This window comes from Melanerpes formicivorus, unplaced genomic scaffold (assembly GCF_026170545.1).
Source record: "Melanerpes formicivorus ecotype bairdi unplaced genomic scaffold, bMelFor1.0.p_v2 SCAF_2, whole genome shotgun sequence".
Lineage (NCBI taxonomy): Eukaryota > Metazoa > Chordata > Aves > Piciformes > Picidae > Melanerpes > Melanerpes formicivorus.
Window position 1 is genome coordinate 47,596,777 of NW_027142354.1, and position 16,773 is coordinate 47,613,549.

Sequence of the window (16,773 nt, forward strand, 5' to 3'; positions counted from 1 at the left end):
GGTGCCGCGGTGCCCACCCCATTCATAAGCGCCGGGCCCGGCGCTTATGAATGGGGTGGGCACCGCGGCGCCACTGCGCATGCGCGGCTGCCGTTTGTGAATGGCTCCGCCGGGTATGGGAAAGGCTCCCGGGTTTGCAGTTTTTCTTCTTCTTGTTGTTTTTTTTTTCTTTAGTGTGGTTCCTTCCTCCCCCCCTTTTTTTCTTTCTTTCTTTCTTTCTTCTTCTTCTTCATTTTTTTTTCTTTTTTTTATGAATGGAGGGCTGAAGGCAGCTGCGCATGCACCGAGTTACCCCCTGTCCCACACCCACCCACCTACCTCCGCCCGGGGCCGAGGTAACTGGAGGTGGGAGGAGGAGGAGGAGGGGGTTGGGGGGAAGGTGGGCACAGCTGGGCCTCTTGTCTTCTCCCCTATTCTTTATTCCCCACTTTCTTCTCCCCGCCCTCCCCCTTCCCGGGCACCCTTTTTTCCTGGTTTGTAGAAGGGAGCAGCTAAGAGGACGGCCCCTGAATGGGGTCCTCGCCCTCTGTCCCCGCTCTTCCTCTCCTTGGTTCTTATCGGGGAGCAGCCGAGAGGATGCCCTAGGTCCTCCTCCCTCAGCCACCAGCTCCCCCCCATTGCCTGGTCTCCTTCTCCTTTATCGGGGAACAGCTGTGAGGATGCTCCCGATCCCCACCAGCCACCGGAGACCCCATTCTCCATCCCCTTCTTCCCCTTCTTTAGCGAAGAGCAGCCGTGAGGATGCCGCCGCCACCCACTCCATCCACCAGAACCCCCCCACCCCCAGCCTCCATCCACCCCATCCACCAGAACCCCCCACCCCCAGCCTCCATCCACCAGGCCCCCGCTTTCCCCCCCTCCCCCTTTCTTCCTCCCCGTTCCGCAGCCTCGGGCGGCTCATCCTGCTGCGGAGCGGGGCGGGGTGGGGGCGGGCCGGGCCGCGCCTTTCGCCAGTACCGGGTGGGTCTAGCTACCCGTGTGCGGTCAGATGGAGGGGAAGCGGGGGTGCGGGAAACTGGGGCTTCGGCCAGCCCTAGCTCTAGGCTGTGTGGCAGGGCAGGCAGGAGGTATTTGCAGGTTTGCTGTCGTGTTCGGCTCCATTTCTCGGTGTTTACGGCCCGCGGTTCGGTCCTTTCGCTGCGGGAGCGGCACAGCCGCGGGTTCTGCCCCTGTGCGGTGCAGCTTGTGCGGGTTCCTGGCAGAATTCGTGTGGAAGCACAAGCCATAGCTGTGCTTGCTGGAAATAACGGTGTGAAAACCCAAGCAGAAATCATAGCCGTGTTTGCATCTGAGATGTGTTTGCCCTCCTCTCTCTTGAGGAATCGTAGGCTGCAGAATTGTTTGGGTTGGGAAAGCCCTCTAAGGTCATCCAGTCCAACCTTCCCCACAACACCACCATGGCCGTTAAACCATGTCCCCAAGTGCCAGGTCCACATATTTCTTGAACACCCCCAGGGACAGTGATTCCACAACCTCCCTGGGTAACCTACTGACTTCAAAGATACCAAAGTGATGCTTTTTTTCCCCCCTTTTTTTTCTTCTTGTTGGTTTTTTTTTTTTTTTTTGGGGGGGGGGGATGTGGTGGAATAAACAGAAAGTGATTGTTAAAAATGTTGCTTTGATATTAGTTGTGTTCTTTTCAGTTCAGTACTGCACGATGGACAGGCAGACACAGAAGTTCTGGATCAGAGAACTGGCAAATTAGCAGCAATGGTTTGGAAGTGGAGCAGGTTGAGTTTAGGCTGGACATTAGGAGGAGGTTCTTCACAAGGAGAGTGGTGAAACATGAACAGGTTGCCCAGGGATGTGGTTGAGGCCCCACCCCTGAAGACATTCAAGATTGGACTTTATGTGATTCTGAGCAGCCTCATCTGGTTGAGGGTCCCTGTGAGGGCAGCAAAACTGGTGAGGGGTTTGGAACACAGCCCTGTGAGGAGAGGCTGAGGGAGCTGGGGTTGCTTAGCCTGGAGAAGAGGAGGCTCCGGGGAGACCTTATTGCCCTGTACATCTACCTGAAGGGAGGTTGTAGACAGGTGGAGGCTGGTCTCTTCTCCCAGGCAGCCACCACCAGAACAAGAGGACACAGTCTCAAGCTGTGCCAGGGGAAGTTTAGACTGGATGTTAGGAAGAAATTCTACACAGAGAGAGTGATTGCCCATTGGAATGGGCTGCCTGAGGAGGTGGTGGAGCCACCATCATTGGAGGTGTTTAGGAGACTGGAAGGGGTGCTTGGTGCCATGGTTCAGTTGTTTAGGTGGTGTTGGATGATAGGTTGGACTCAATGATCTTGAAGGTCTATTCCAACCTGGTTTATTCTATTCTATGACAAGATGACCTTTAAGCCTCCCTTCCAACCTGATGCACTCTGTGAATCTGTAACAAGTGATAAGAAGAAACAGCCTCGAGCTGTCCCTGGGTTTAGGTTGGACATGAGGAACAATTTCTTCCCTAAAAAGGTTGTCAAGCTCTGGCCTGGGTTGCCCAGGGCAGTGATGGAGTCTGCATTGAATCATAGAACTGTTTAGGTTGAAAGAGGCCTTTAAGGTCATTGACTTCTGTTAATGCAGCCAAGTCTAGCACTAAACCATGTCCATGAGTGCCACACCTACATGGCTTTTAAACCCCTCCAGGGACGGTGACCCCACCACTTCCCTGGCCAACCTGTGCCAATGCTTAACAAATCTTTCAGTAAAGAAATTGTTCCTTATATCCAACCTAAACCTAACCTGTCACAGCTTGAGGCCATTTCCTGTCATCCTGTCACTTATACCTTGAGAGAAGTGACCAACCCCCACCTTGCTGCAACCTCCTTTCAGGCAGCTCTTGAGAGCAAGGTGGTTTCTCTTGGGCCTTCTCTGCAAGGTTCGTCATTGCTAGAGGGGTTTCAAAGCTGTGTAGATGTGGTGCTGAGGGACATGGTTTAGTGGTGTCCTGGCAGTGCTGGGTTAATGGCTGGACTTGATGGTCTTAAAGGTCTTTTCCAGCCTGAACCATTCTGTGGTTGGCCAGGTGAGTGCCTGGCTGTCACTGGGAGCTGGCTCCTGGGCTCTCCTTGGAGCAGCTCACATTGGAATATGGTTCTTCAGCCCTGCCTCTGCTTCGAGTGTGGGCTGGCAGGGCTCCAGGAAGGGTGTGTGTGTCTTGGCCAAAAGCTGGTGGTTTAAGGAAACACACAGTTCCTAATCTGCCATCAGAAAAAAGCAAATATGCAGCAATTTAGTGAAGTGAAAGTGCAACCCCCTGGGGAACATGGAACTCGTGCCTCTGAGATGTTACCAGTGATCAGCCATGTCCTGGCTTCAATCTTTTTGGTCACTTGGTGTTTTACTGTCTTTAAGCTGGATCAAGAACATGTGTGTAGACTTTATCTGCTGAGGTTTTCCTGTAGCTCCAAATCCTCTCTGTCCGGTGGCTTTTGCTGTAGTCAGCACACAGCACTCCTGTGTGAAGAAGCAGCTAATTCCCAGGAAGGAACCTTGAAAATCAGCTAGCTCCATGCTCCCTGCCATGAGCAGGGACACCTCCTGCTAGCCCAGGTTGCTCAAGGCCTCACTGAACCTGGCCATGAACACCTCCAGGGAGGGGGCATCCACAGCCTGCCTGGGTAACCTGTTCCAGGATCTCCCCACCCTCACTGTAAAGAATTTCTTCCTAACATGATGTGTCTGATGCTTGTGATGCTTCCAACCATAGGCAGAGCAGGAAGAATTAGCCCCCCTGAGAAATCTGATGGTGTTTTGTGCCAACCATTTGTCAGAAATATTGTTTGGGTGTTGCTATAGGAATTCTCCTCCCTTTGTGTGTCGCTGACAGCATTTTCTGTGCTGGCCTTTTGTGCCTGGAGATAAATAAGAGGGGGTAGGTGTGGAATGACAATAATGTTGGCAAGCTGATGGTGGCTATGCTGGCAGTGGTCTCCTGGGCTATCAGCCACTGCCTGAACCAAGTCCCTGTTGAGGTGCCAGGCAGAAAACACATGCTACAAACCAGAGAACAGAAGTGCCTGCCTGGATGCAGAGACATGAGTCTTGGGTGCAACTTTTGCAGGGCTGTGTTTGAGCTCTTCTGATTAGCAGAACCTGGGAGGACTGGAAACGATCACAGAATCATAGAATGGTTGGAAGGGATCTGAATGATCCCTAGGTCAGGATCACCTAGGGCAGGTCACATGGAAGCATGTCCAGATAGGTGCAATGATTGAGGCTGTTGCTTCCCCAGGAGATACTTGCACAGGAACTTCCTTTGGATCACACACCAGCCTTTGTGGGGAGTAAGAGAAGCCCACTGTTGTAATCCACAGATGGATGGGTGGATATTGGAGCAGACCCTGTGTTTCTAGTGGGTGGAGAAAAGTGCTGGACCCACCCTTGAAGTGATATAGGATGTGTTCCTGAGCTTCATCTCACTGCCTGAGGGCAGCAGGTGGAGGAAGACAATTCTGCCCCTCTGCTCTACTCTGCTGAGACCCCACCTGCAGTGCTGGGGCCAGCTCTGGAGTCCTCAGCACAGCAGAGACATGGACCTGTTGGAGCAGGGCCAGAGGAGGCCACAGCAATGATGGGAGGGCAGGCTGAGAGAGTTGGGATTATTCAGCCTGGAGAAGAGAAGGCTCCAGGGAAACATTCTGGTGGCCTTTCAGACAGGGGGTGATGGTTTGAACTACAAAAGGGAAATTTGGACTGGACAGAAGGAAGACAATTTTTATTGTGACTGGTGAGACCCTGGCCCAGGTTGCTCAGAGAGGTGGGAGATGCCCCATCCCTGGCAGCTTTGCAGGTCAGGTAATTTGGGGCTCTGAGCAACCTCTTCTAGTTGCAGATGTCCCTGCTGACTGCAGGGGGGTTGGACTGGATGAGCTTGAAAGGTCCTGTCCAACCCAACCAGTCTGGGATCCTATGGAACACCCAAGCCCCTAGCAGGGGCCCCTCCCCATCTCCCTGACACACAGAGGACAGCACATCCCCTCTTCTTCTTGTGACATCACTTCATAAACTTGTTCACCCCCCTGGAGGTGACTCAGTGTGGTAATCTCTGTCAACAAGGAGGCTCTGGCCTCCTGCAGCAGAGATGAAAGCTCCGGGTTTCCTCTCTCTTATCAGACACCTGTTCTTGGCCCCACACATTACTCACATCCTTGAAGTCACATCTTGTTTTGCATATGTAACACCAACTGTGCTTCATTTCCTTCCTTCCCCTGCAATTCTGCTCTTGGGCCTTACCTGGCTATGGAAAATTCAGTCTTGGTGTTGAGTTTTAACAGCGTTTGGAGTTTTCAAGATGGTTTGTTTTCCACCTTAGGCTCCACATGAAATTGGATCCCTGGGTTATATTCCAATCTACAGGACTCAGCCACTTGATTCTTGATGGGTGAGGACCCTATGGGAAGTAGTTCCAGCTCTTTGCAATTGAATACATTCATTCACAGAATAGTCTGGGTTGGAAAGGATCTTGAAGACCATCCAGTTCCAACGCCCTGCCACGGGTAGGGACACCTTCTGCTAGCCCAGGTTGCTCAAGGCCTCATCCAGCCTGGCCTTGAACACCTCCAGGGAGGCAGCATCCACACCTCCCTGGGCAACCTGTTCCAGTGTCTCACCACCCTCAGTGTAAAGACTTTCTTCCTCCTTTCCAGTCTAAACCTGCCCTTCTCAAGCTCCCCTCATCTCCAGGACCAAAAACTGGGAACCTGTCTATTTTTCCCCTCACTCTTTATTTACAGTTCAGGTCAATACTCTCCAGAAACACAATTCTGCTTACAAACGGAATTCCTGGGCTGCATTCCCAGGCCTTCCCATGTGACTGGAGCATTTTTAGCAACCAAGTGAACAAATGCAAACATATTTTCAGGGCAGTGGAAGTGTTGCTGTTCGCATTCCGTCAGAGTGCCCTGGCCCCACGTCTCCTGAGACACGATGATCCTGGTTCCCCTCTCCCAGCAGCCCCGGCTCTGATCACAGAGTCACAGACTGGTTTGTGTGGGAAGGGACCTTGCAAGGTCATCTCATCCAACCCCCCTGCAGACAGCAGGAACATCTGCAACCAGACAGGTTGCTCAGAGCTCCAAACAGCCTGAGCTGTTGGAGCAGCCGCCAGGGATGGGGCATCTCCCACTTCTCAGGGCAACCTGGGCCAGGGTCTCACCAGCCTCAGCAGAAAAAAAATCTTTCATTCTCTCTAGCCCAGATCTCCCTCTTTTAATTCAAGCCATGATCCCTTGTCCTGTCACAACAGGCCCTGCTCATAAATCTCACAGCAGAAGGCTTCCATTCCTCCCATTATTGCTGTGGCCTTCTCTGGCCCCACTCCAGCAGGTCCACGTGTGCATGGCTCTGCAGGGTGCCCTGGGCAAGAAGTCCTCTTTGAGCCAGGGTCTGTACAGGCCTCTTCTTATCAATCAGGTCCTGTTCCTTGCCCACTATTTAACTTCCCATTCTAAAAGAGACCAGAGAGAAACCCACTCTTTCTTGTGCTCCAAGCTCTACAGCTCCCTATCCCAGCAGGAAAAGGAGGCTCAGGAGGGTGCTTCACCCAACCTACCTATGCTCTACCCAAAGAACAGAAAGTTAAGGATGGACAGAAACAAAAGGATGCTATTGCTGAACGTGAATTAATTACATTAATTAGCAAGTGGGAACTGAGCAAGAAGTAACAGCATCAAGCTGCAGATGAGAACCCAGCTTTTGAGGTGCAGGAAGATCCTTTCAATGCTTTGAGGATGTGATGTGAAAGCTGGGGACAGACTTCTGAGCAGGGCCTGTTGTGACAGGACAAAGGGTGATGCTTTGAACCAAAAGAGGGAGATTCAGACTGGATTGAAGGAAGGGATTTTTTTACTTTCTGCTGAGGGTGGTGAGACCCTGGCCCAGGTCTCATCACTAACAGGCTGTCTGAAAGCAGCACAACCAGCCCCAGGTCAGGAGCACCAGCTCCAGCACATCTCCAGCCCGGGGCTGTGCGGTTGGTGCTGTCGTGTGCCAAGGCTCAGGAGGACACGAGGACGAGCGAGTGGAGTTTGCTGAGCCTCTTCTGCTGTGTTTTGGTTAGCTTCAAAATATTTTGTTGTGAGAAAGTCCAGATGGATGTGAATGTTCTCAGGGGTGGAGGGAACAGGCAAAAGGGAGAAAGTTAGTCATCATGCTGGCAGGGCAGAGCTGCTGAGAACAAGCGCGGGATGAGGCACTGGGGCAAAAATAGCCCAAATTTCAAACGGGATGGGAGGTGGTGGGCAAGCTCCTCTGAGAGAAAACACTCTGAGGTCCTTGTGCACGTCGTGGTGCACAGCAGAGGCTAGGGGCTCTTATTATCTCTGGGACAAACAGAACATGTTTGGGAAATGGAAAATTTAAGAGGCTGATGTGGAAATACAGAAGGGCTCCTTGGCCCAGAGCTGTAGGAACTGTGCGAGTTGTGTTTTAGCCCAATCTAAACCCCCTTTTTCAGTTTAAAAGTGAAGTCTCCTGTCTATGCTGATGCTTTCCGAGGCTCTTTGAGTTATGCTGATACTCTTTGAGATGATTACTGTTAGAAGGGTGAAGTTCTGAAAGGTGGTTTTAGCCAGGTGGGGGGTTGGTGTCTTCTCCCAGGCAACCAGCGCCAGAACAAGAGGACACAGTCTCAAGCTGCACCAGGGGAAGTTTAGGCTGGAGGTGAGGAGAAAGTTCTTCACAGAGAGAGTTGTTGGCTATTGGAATGTGCTGCCCAGGGAGGTGGTGGAGTCACTGTCCCTGGAGGTGATCAAGAGGGGATTGGATGTGGCACTTGGTGCCATGGTTTAGTAGTCATGAGGTCTTGGTTGACAGGCTGGACTTGATGATCTTTGAGGTCTTTTCCAACCTTGTTGATTCTAGGATTCTATGATCCTGCCCCTGGGGAGGAACAACACCAGGCACCAATACAGGTTAGAGGTTGATTTGTTGGAAAGCAGACAGAGAGTCCATGGAGAAGGACCTGGGAGTGCTGGTGGACAAGGAATTATTCATGGGACAGAAATGTGGCCTTGTGGCCAATAACGCCAAAGATCTCCTGGGGTGCATTAAGAAGAATGTGGCCAGCTGGTCAAGGGAGGTTCTCCTGCCCCTCCACTCAGCCCTGGTGAGACCACATCTGGAGTCCTGGGTCCAGTGCTGGGCTCTGTAGTTCAAAAGGGACAGGGAAATACTAGTGAGTGTCCAACAGAGGCCATGATGATGATGATGAAGGGAGTGGAATGTCTGTCTGATGAGGAAAGGCTGAGAGAGCTGGGGCTGTTTAGCTTGGACAAGAGAAGGCTGAGAGGGGATCTTATGAATGTTTGTAAATATCTGAAGGGTGGGTGTCAAGAAGGGGCCAGTGAGTGGTGGCCTGTGATAGGACAAGGGGCAATGGATACAGGCTGGAACCCAGGAGGTTCCACCTCAACATGAGGAGAAACTTCTTTGCTGTGAGAATGCTGGAGCCCTGCAGCAGGCTGCTCTGAGAGGTTGTGGATTTGTCTTCACTGGAGACTTTCAAGACCTGCCTGGATGTGTTCCTGGGTGACCTGCCCTAGGTGATCCTGCCTGGCAGGGGGGTTGCACTGGATGATCTGTGGAGGTCCTTACCAGCCATTCTGTGATTCTTTACAGAAATGTTGACTTGATGTGTTGGGTTTGTGAATCCCTTTCATTACAGTAGATGTTGAAAGAGACTTGAGGTTTCACCTCCAAACTTGTCTTAATAATCACAGTCATTAGAAACTGAATGGCTGCAGTCTGGGAATGACCCTGAATTGTCATAAGCCAGTCAAATTCTGGTCCCCATAGCTGTCAGAAATGTTAAATTCTGGCAGATGATCTGCTAAGGGATCTCTCTGACAGGAGCTGGGCAGCTGAGGGGACAAGAATCCCTGTGAGCAGTGTTTTGGTCATATCAAGACAAATTCAGTGACATGATTAATACAATTACATGGATTGGTCCTACTGGTGAGACCCCTGGGGTGCCTCACACAGGAGCCCTTGTCCAGCAGCTGAAGGACTCTGAGGTCAGAGTGTCCAAAGGATGTCAGGAAGGCTTTTCTGTTGCTTTCCAGCAATTTATAGTGAAATCTGTAGAGTAGTGAAACCAGAGGCTGGATGGAGACCACCAGCTTATTCACTTGTCCTGTTCTCTGCATCCCAGTCAGGACTTCACCACTCAGCCACAGTTTGTTTTCTTTCTAACACAATACACTCTGGGGGCATGTCCCATCTCCCTTTTATGTTCTGGTATTTCTTATTAAGCCTGAAGGGACTTACCAAAGATCATAGAATCACAGACTGGTTTGAGTTGGCAGGCATCTCTAAAGATCATCAAGCTCAAACCCCCTGCAGTCAGCAGGGGCATCTGCAACTAGAGCAGGTTGCTCAAAGCCCCCAAACAACCTGACCTGCAATGGTTCCAGGGATGGGGCATCTCCCACCTCTCTGGGCAACCTGGGTGAAGATGTCACCAGCCTCAGTGACAAACATTTCTTCCTTCTCTCCAGTCTGAAATCTCCCTCTTTCAGTTTCAAATTGTCACCTCTTGTCCTGTCACAACAGGCCCTGCTCTTAGGTCTGTCCCCAGCTTTCTGCTGGGCCCCTTCAAGCACCGAAAGGCCACCAGAAGGTCTCCCTGGAAGCTGCCTTTTGTTTTGTCCCGGAGGAACCTGCTGAGACGGTTTAAGGACAACCCTAAGCAGAGCCTGTCTTGTGTGTCCTCCTAAATCCTATGTGCACCTGTGTTGGTGCTGGAGTTTCTTTTCTGACTGATCTTGGTGCTTACAAACTGAGGTAATTTCAAGTGTAGGCTGCAGCACCCCCAGAAGCCCTTGATGTCCTGTCAGGAGGATGTTGGTGATGGGCGTGCTCTGGACGTGGTTTATCCCCATGTAAGGGTTTCATGCCTTGGGGATTAGATGGACCTTTTAAAGAGAACAGAGTGTATCTCCAGTGCAAGTGTTTTTGTTTTCAAAGTCAAACAGCACGTTGTGGACACAGGGAAGTGTGTGGCTCTCAACAAAACAAGCCACTATTTATGGGTGCTCCACCGGCTCAGGGAGGTTGGATGGTACATTTTTAGCAGCAAAGAGTTGGCCATTCGGTACAGGGGGGATTAGGATCTGATGAGCTGGAGAGTGGAAATTTCAGTCTCAGGTTTTGTCATTTGTTGCCTGGAGATGGAAAAGCCTTGGGCTGTTAAACTAGTGAATGTCTAGCTCTGGGATAACAGATTAAAATCTCCTGGGAGAAAACACAAGAAGGGCATCACAGCACAAAGGGGACATCGTCCTGTTGGAGAGGGGCCAGAGGAGGCCACAGCAATGATGGGAGGGATGGAAGCCCTCTGGTGTGAGGCCAGGCTGAGAGAGTTGGGGTTGTTCAGCCTGGAGAGGAGAAGGCTCCAGGTAGACCTTCTGATAGCCTTTCAGTGCTTAAAGGGCTGATCAGAAAGCTGGGGCCAGATTTTGAGCAGGGCATATTGTGACAGGACAAGGACTGATGGTTTGAAGCTTAAAGAGGGAGATTGAGAGTGGAGAGAAGGGAGAAATGTTTGACACTGAGGCTGGTGAGAGCCTGGGGCAGGTTTCCCAGAGAGGTGGTAGCTGCCCCATCCCTGGAACCATTGCAGGTCAGGTTGTTTGGTGCTCTGAGCAACCTGCTAGTTACAGATGTCCCTGCTGACTGCAGTGAAGGTGGACTGGATCATATTTAGAGGGTCCTTGGGCAACCTGTTCAAGTGTTCTACTCAACATGAGGCAAAACTTCTTGCTGTGAGGGTACCAAAGCCAGGCTGCCCAGAGAGGCTGTGGAGCCTCCTTCTCTGGAGACTTTCAAGAGCCATCTGAATATGTGGCTGTGTGACCTGCCCTGAGGGTCCCTGCTTCAGCAGGGGGTTGCACTTGATGATATCCAGAGGTCCCTTCCAACCCCTAGTAGTCTATAATTTTCTGCAGAGTATCACCTACAGAAGACCCATCAGTGCTTCCAGGGTTAAATCCTCACTCTGCGTGCACTTCACCCTCTGAACCTTCATTTTCAGCATCACAAGACAAGGAGATAGCTCCCTAGGTGCTGTTGGACTTTGGTTTGGGGATGAATCACAGAATCACACAACCAGGTCGGAAGAGACCTCCAAGATCATCAAGTCCAACTGATCACCCAATCCTAACTAATCAATTAGACCATGGCACTAAGTGCCTCATCCAGGCTTTTCTTAACACCTCCAGGGATGTCATCCCCACCACCTCCCTGGGCAGCCCATCCCAATGGACAATCTCTCTTTCTGTGAAGAACTTCTTTCTAAGATCAAGCCTAAACTTCCCCTCTGCACAGCTTGAGACTGTGTCCTCTTGTTATGTTGCTAATTGTCTGGGAGAAGAGACCAACCCCCACCTGGCTACAACCTCCCTTCAGGCAGTTGTAGACAGCAATAAGAATAGAATAGAGTAGAGTAGAATGGAATATAGAGTAGAATGGAATGTAGAGTAGAATGGAATATACCAGGTTGGAAGAGACCTTCAAGATCACTGTGTCAAACCCATCACCACCTAATAAACTAAACCACGCAACCAAGTCTCCTCCTGACCACCTCCAGTGATGCTGACTCCACCACCTCCTCAGCCAGCTCATTCCAATGTGCAATCACTCTCTCTGTGTAGAACTTCTTCCTAACCTCCAGCCTAAACCTCCCCTGGCGCAGCTTGAGACTGTGTCCTCTTGTTCTGGGCTGGTTGCCTGGGAGAAGAGACCAACCTCTGCCTGTTTACAACCTGCCTTCAGGTAGTTGGAGAGAGCAATAAGGTCTCCCCTGAGCCTCCTCTTCTCCAGGCTAAGCAACCCCAGCTCCCTCAGCCCCTCTCCTCATGGGGCTTGTGCTCCAAGCCCCTCACCAGCTTTGTTGCCCTTCTCTGGACATGTTAGAATAGAATAGACTAGACTAGTCTAGACCAGGTTGGAAGAGACCTTCAAGATCATGGCATCCAACCTATCAACTAATCCAACACCACCTAAACAACTAACCCATGGCACCAAGCACCCCATCAAGTCTCCTCCTGAACACCTCCAATGACGGCGACTCCACCACCTCCCCGGGCAGCCCATTCCAATGGGCAATCACTCTCTCTGTGTAGAACTTCCTCCTAACCTCCAGCCTAATGTTCCAACAGCTCAACATCAACTGGGGAGCCCGTTAGAACTGGACACAGTACTGCAGGTGCGGGCTGACCAGCGCCGAGCGCGGGGGCAGAGCGACTTTCCCTGGCGCGCGGCGCCGGTGGCCGTCAGCAGAAGGCTTGTGGAGCGCCGCTGGAATTCCTGTGCGAGCAGAGCTGGTTCCTTCATGTTATATAAGAAAAAAAAAAAGAAAGGAAAAATAAGAATAAAGGGAAAAAAAAAAAAATAGCAGGCAAGAAAAAAAAGAAGCAGTGGAGGGAGGAATTTTTAGCACGTTGTCATGCAGCAGGCTCTGTTTCCTGGCTTTGCCGTTCAAGCTGTGTAATAATATTTATATACAAATGCTGACTGCGATTTTCCACCCCGGAAAGAGGAGCTGGCTTTTGTGAGTGCTGTGTGTGATGTAAAGCAGAGGGTTTTTGGGCACACAGCCTCTCTCTGTGTGTGTGTGTGTGTGGAAGGGGTGTGTGTGTGTTTTAATTGTTTGAAAGGAGATCGTTTCAAGGAAAGATGGCATTCCTGCTGCATAAGCGCATTCTCCTCAAGCAAAGGTCATTCTGCTCTTGAAAAGTTGCTCTTGGAAGGAGGGGAGCTTCCTCGTGTTGTCTTTCCTCTGTTCCTACCTTTATGAAGTGTTCTGCAAAACAAGAAGTAATTAATCGTTGGGCTGAAGCAGCTCTCAGACCATGCTTGGGCCGTTAGGCTCTATGGAGACCTTAGAGCAGCCTTCCAGTATCTGAAGAGGGCTACAGGAGAGATGGGGAGAGACTTATTACAATGGCTTTTAGTGATGGGATATGGGGCAATGGCTTTGAGCTGGAGAAAGGGAGATTCAGAGTGGAGATTGGGAAGAAATTCTTTAGAGTGAGGGTGGTGAGACACTGGAACAGGTTGCCCAGGAAGGTTGTGGATGTCCCCTCCCTGGAGGTGTTTAAGGCCAGGTTGGATGAGGCATTGAGCAACCTGGGCTAGTGGAAGGTGTCGCTGCCCATAGCAGGGGATTGTAACTAGATGATCTTGAGGGTCCCTTCTAACCCAAACTTGAAACTGTTCAAGCTGGCATCCAGTATCAGAAGCCACAGCCATGGCTAGATGTGTGTTGGCACATGGAAGAGCATTTGTGCCCCCAAATAGCCACGCTGCTCGATCTCCTCAGAACCAGCACCTGTGTCCTGCAGGCACACAGACTCCTTTTGCTGCCTGAATGATCACATTGAGTCACTGAAGCTTTTCTGGAGCTGAGATTTAGACACAGTTCCAAGGCAAAATTGCTGCTTTTTTGGCTTCAGCCAAGGAAACTCTTCTGACATCTTGCCAGTCACCAGCACATTTCTGATCCTGGTGTCCTGGGGCCTTAGTTTTCATCTGGAAATCTCTGCTCCTAGCAATGCCTTGGTGGACTGGACATAGAGATTAATGACATGTCATGCTGAGATGTGTATGTTCATCTTCTGATCCCTGCTTGACCAAAGAAGGTTGGATTACAGCTTTGTTTTATCCTGCTGCAATGACAGAATCCAGACATGAACATCCTAAATCTCTAAAGTCCCTGGGTTTTTTCTCCTTTGTAAACTCTTTGAGGCCAGAGCTGTCATTCTGGCTGTGAAGCTCCTGATGTAGAATCATAGAATGGTTTTGCTTGGAAAAGACCTTGAAGACCATGGAGTCCAACCATTCTTCAATTCTACCAAGCCTGGTGCTAAAACATGTTCCTCAAAACCAGGGGTAGGGATTCACCAACCTCCCTAGGCAGCTTGTTCCAGTCTTTGAGAACTCTTTCAGTTTCTTCTAATATCCAGCCTAGACCTCAGCACCACATCCATGTGGCTTTTAAAACCCTCTAAGGATGAAAACTCCACCACTTAGGAGCTGTGGTGCTGAGGGCCATGGTTTAGTGGGGACCTGGCAGTGCTGGGTTAATGGTTGGACTTGATGATACTGTTTGATGTGAAGTCTGTTTCTTGCTGTTTGCAGAGGAAATGTATTGGGTGAGGAAGGATCTGCTCATGCTGATGGTTGCCCAAGGCTTTGACTGGAGTAGGCAGGTTGAAATGAAGCCCAGCATCTGATAGCCCCAAATCCTCCTGGTTCTTGCTCTCTTGGCATCTCATGGGTGGCATCTTGCAGAGCTGCACCCTGGGCTGGGAAACTAGTTCAGACTTTGGTCCAGGCTCTGCAGATCTTTGTCAGCTGAGCTGAGGACCTGGCCAAACTTCTGTGTCTTTACAGGAGGGTGCCAAAGCCTTGGCTTATAAGAGCACAAATGTCTGAGGCATGCCAACATGCTGAGGAATGTTTGTAAGGTCAATGGTCAATGATGCCTTTAGTCTGGAGAAGAGGAGACTGAGAGGGGATCTTATGAATATTTACAAGTATCTGAAGGATGGGTGACAAGAAGAAGGGGCCTGGCTCTTTTCAGTGGTGGTTTGTGATAGGACAAAGGGCAGTGGATACAAACTAGAACCCAGGAGCTTCCATCTCAGCATGAGGAGAAACTTCTTTACTGCGAGGCTGCTGGAGGCCTGAAGGAGGCTGCCTGGAGAGATTGTGGAGTCTCTTTCTCTGGAGACTTCCAAGACATGCCTGGATGTATTCCTGTGTAACCTGCCCTGGCTGATCCTGTTTGGGCAGTGGGCTAGGACTGGGTGATCTGTGGAGGTCCCTTTCAACCTCTATCATTCTGTGGTTCTATGATGCCCACAATTTATTTGTAGGCTAGTGGCTCCCCACCTAAGATGCTTTGGTTCAGAGGATGAGCTGCTTGCAGAGTGAGGATTAAACCCTGTAAGCACTGATTGGGCCTTTTGCAAGTGATGCTCTGCAGAAAATCATGCAATGGTTGGAAGGGACCTCTGGAGATCATCAAGCCCAACCCCACTGCCAAAGCAGGATCACCTTGGGCAGGTCACACAGAACACACCCAGATGGGCCTTGAAAGTCTCCAGAGAAAGGAGACTCCACATCCTCTCTGGGCAGCCTGCTCCAGAGCTCCATCACCTTCACAGTAGAGGAGTTACTGCTCCTGTTGAGGTGGAAAATTATTCCTTTGAAATGTTGGAGTGGAAAAGAATTCCCCCCCCCCCCCCCTTTGTTTCTTTTCTTCAGGCTTATCAGCCATGAGATGTTGTTGGGAAGGAGGCTTGGAACAGATGTACTCCTAGTTTATTCCATTTATCACATTAAAAACAAAGAAAAGACAATTTCAGCTCATTTGCTGCTTTATTATTTCCAATAACCAGCTTTTCTAACCAATGTGCATGGCAAACACCAGCCTTCCAGAGCTGGCAGGAACAGTCCCAGAATTAATGAGACTGTCCTTGTTTATTGTCTGGTAACAAGGCAGGCAGTTGATATCCAACCCTGCTCTTCACTTCTATTCATGCTAGGGTCGGAAAAATCAGCCTTAGTTTTAAAGTTGAAAACATTTCAGGGTTGAGGTCTGTGTCCCCCCCTGCCTCTCCCTCCCTGCCACCATCCATCCATTTGAGGGAACACAGCTGGAACTGAGCAGGGCTGTAGAGGAAACCCTCACAAAGGCAGAGATCTGAACAACATCTGAGGGAGCTTTTTGCTTTTGTTTACCTGGAGGTATTTATTATTGGGCTTTATTTGTCCGTCCTTTCCGAGAATACTGATTCAGTTTATGAGGTGATAGAAGGGGCTGGGAGAATAATTTTACCTGTGAGTGCAACACTGTCCAACTAATTACCCAGGAAACAGAGAGCAAAGATCTGCTGATCTCCTCCTGCAGATGTTTCTCATCTGGAATACAGATCAATCTGAGCCATTGAAAATTGTTTAGGGGGGGGAGGGACTACTGTTTATTGTGATGCCTTTTTAACACTGCCTTTGGAGGAAGGAAGCTGCACAGAACCCAGCAAGGTTCTGGTTGTGCTTTGGTAGCCTTTATTTGGTAGCAGTCATCATTTATTGGTCATCTTTAGTCATGAGGTCTGTGGTGACAGGCTGGACTTGATGATGATCTTTGAGGTCTCTTCCAACCTTGGTGATTCTGTGGTCATTTAGACATTCATTTAGCACCAATCACAGATTGATGGGCTTGGAAGATCTGGAGATCATCCACACCAACCAGTCTGGGGTTTCTCCTTCTCTTGTGTCTATAACTGTGAGTCTTCCCTTCCATTCCTTCAGTGGGAGCAATAAAACATGTCAATGGTTCTACTGGGTGAAACCCACCAGGGTGCTTATTAAACTGTTGAGTTTTTATGGATCTATTAATGCTTGTTTCCAGCATAACCAATAAGGACCTGTTGGCTTTTTTTGCCACCTAGTGCTTCTGTCCCTGCATTACTGAGAGGCTGGTATGTGGGAGGGGAGAGGAACCATATGCTGCAGCCAAATGCCTGCTTGGTTTCTCAGAGACATTTCCTTGCACTAGCAAAATTGACACTTAAACCTTCAGCCTTCTGTGTTTTGCTAGAGACCTACTGAGGGTTGTGGCAAACCTTCCCTGTACCCTGTGGGCAGAAGCAGGTTTGTAGAATCATAGAATGGTTTTGATTGGAAAAGACCTCTGAGATCACTGAGTCCAAACTTCAAACCAAGGCCACCATGGCCATTAAGCCATGTCCCCAAGTGTCATAGCCACACATTTCTTGAACAC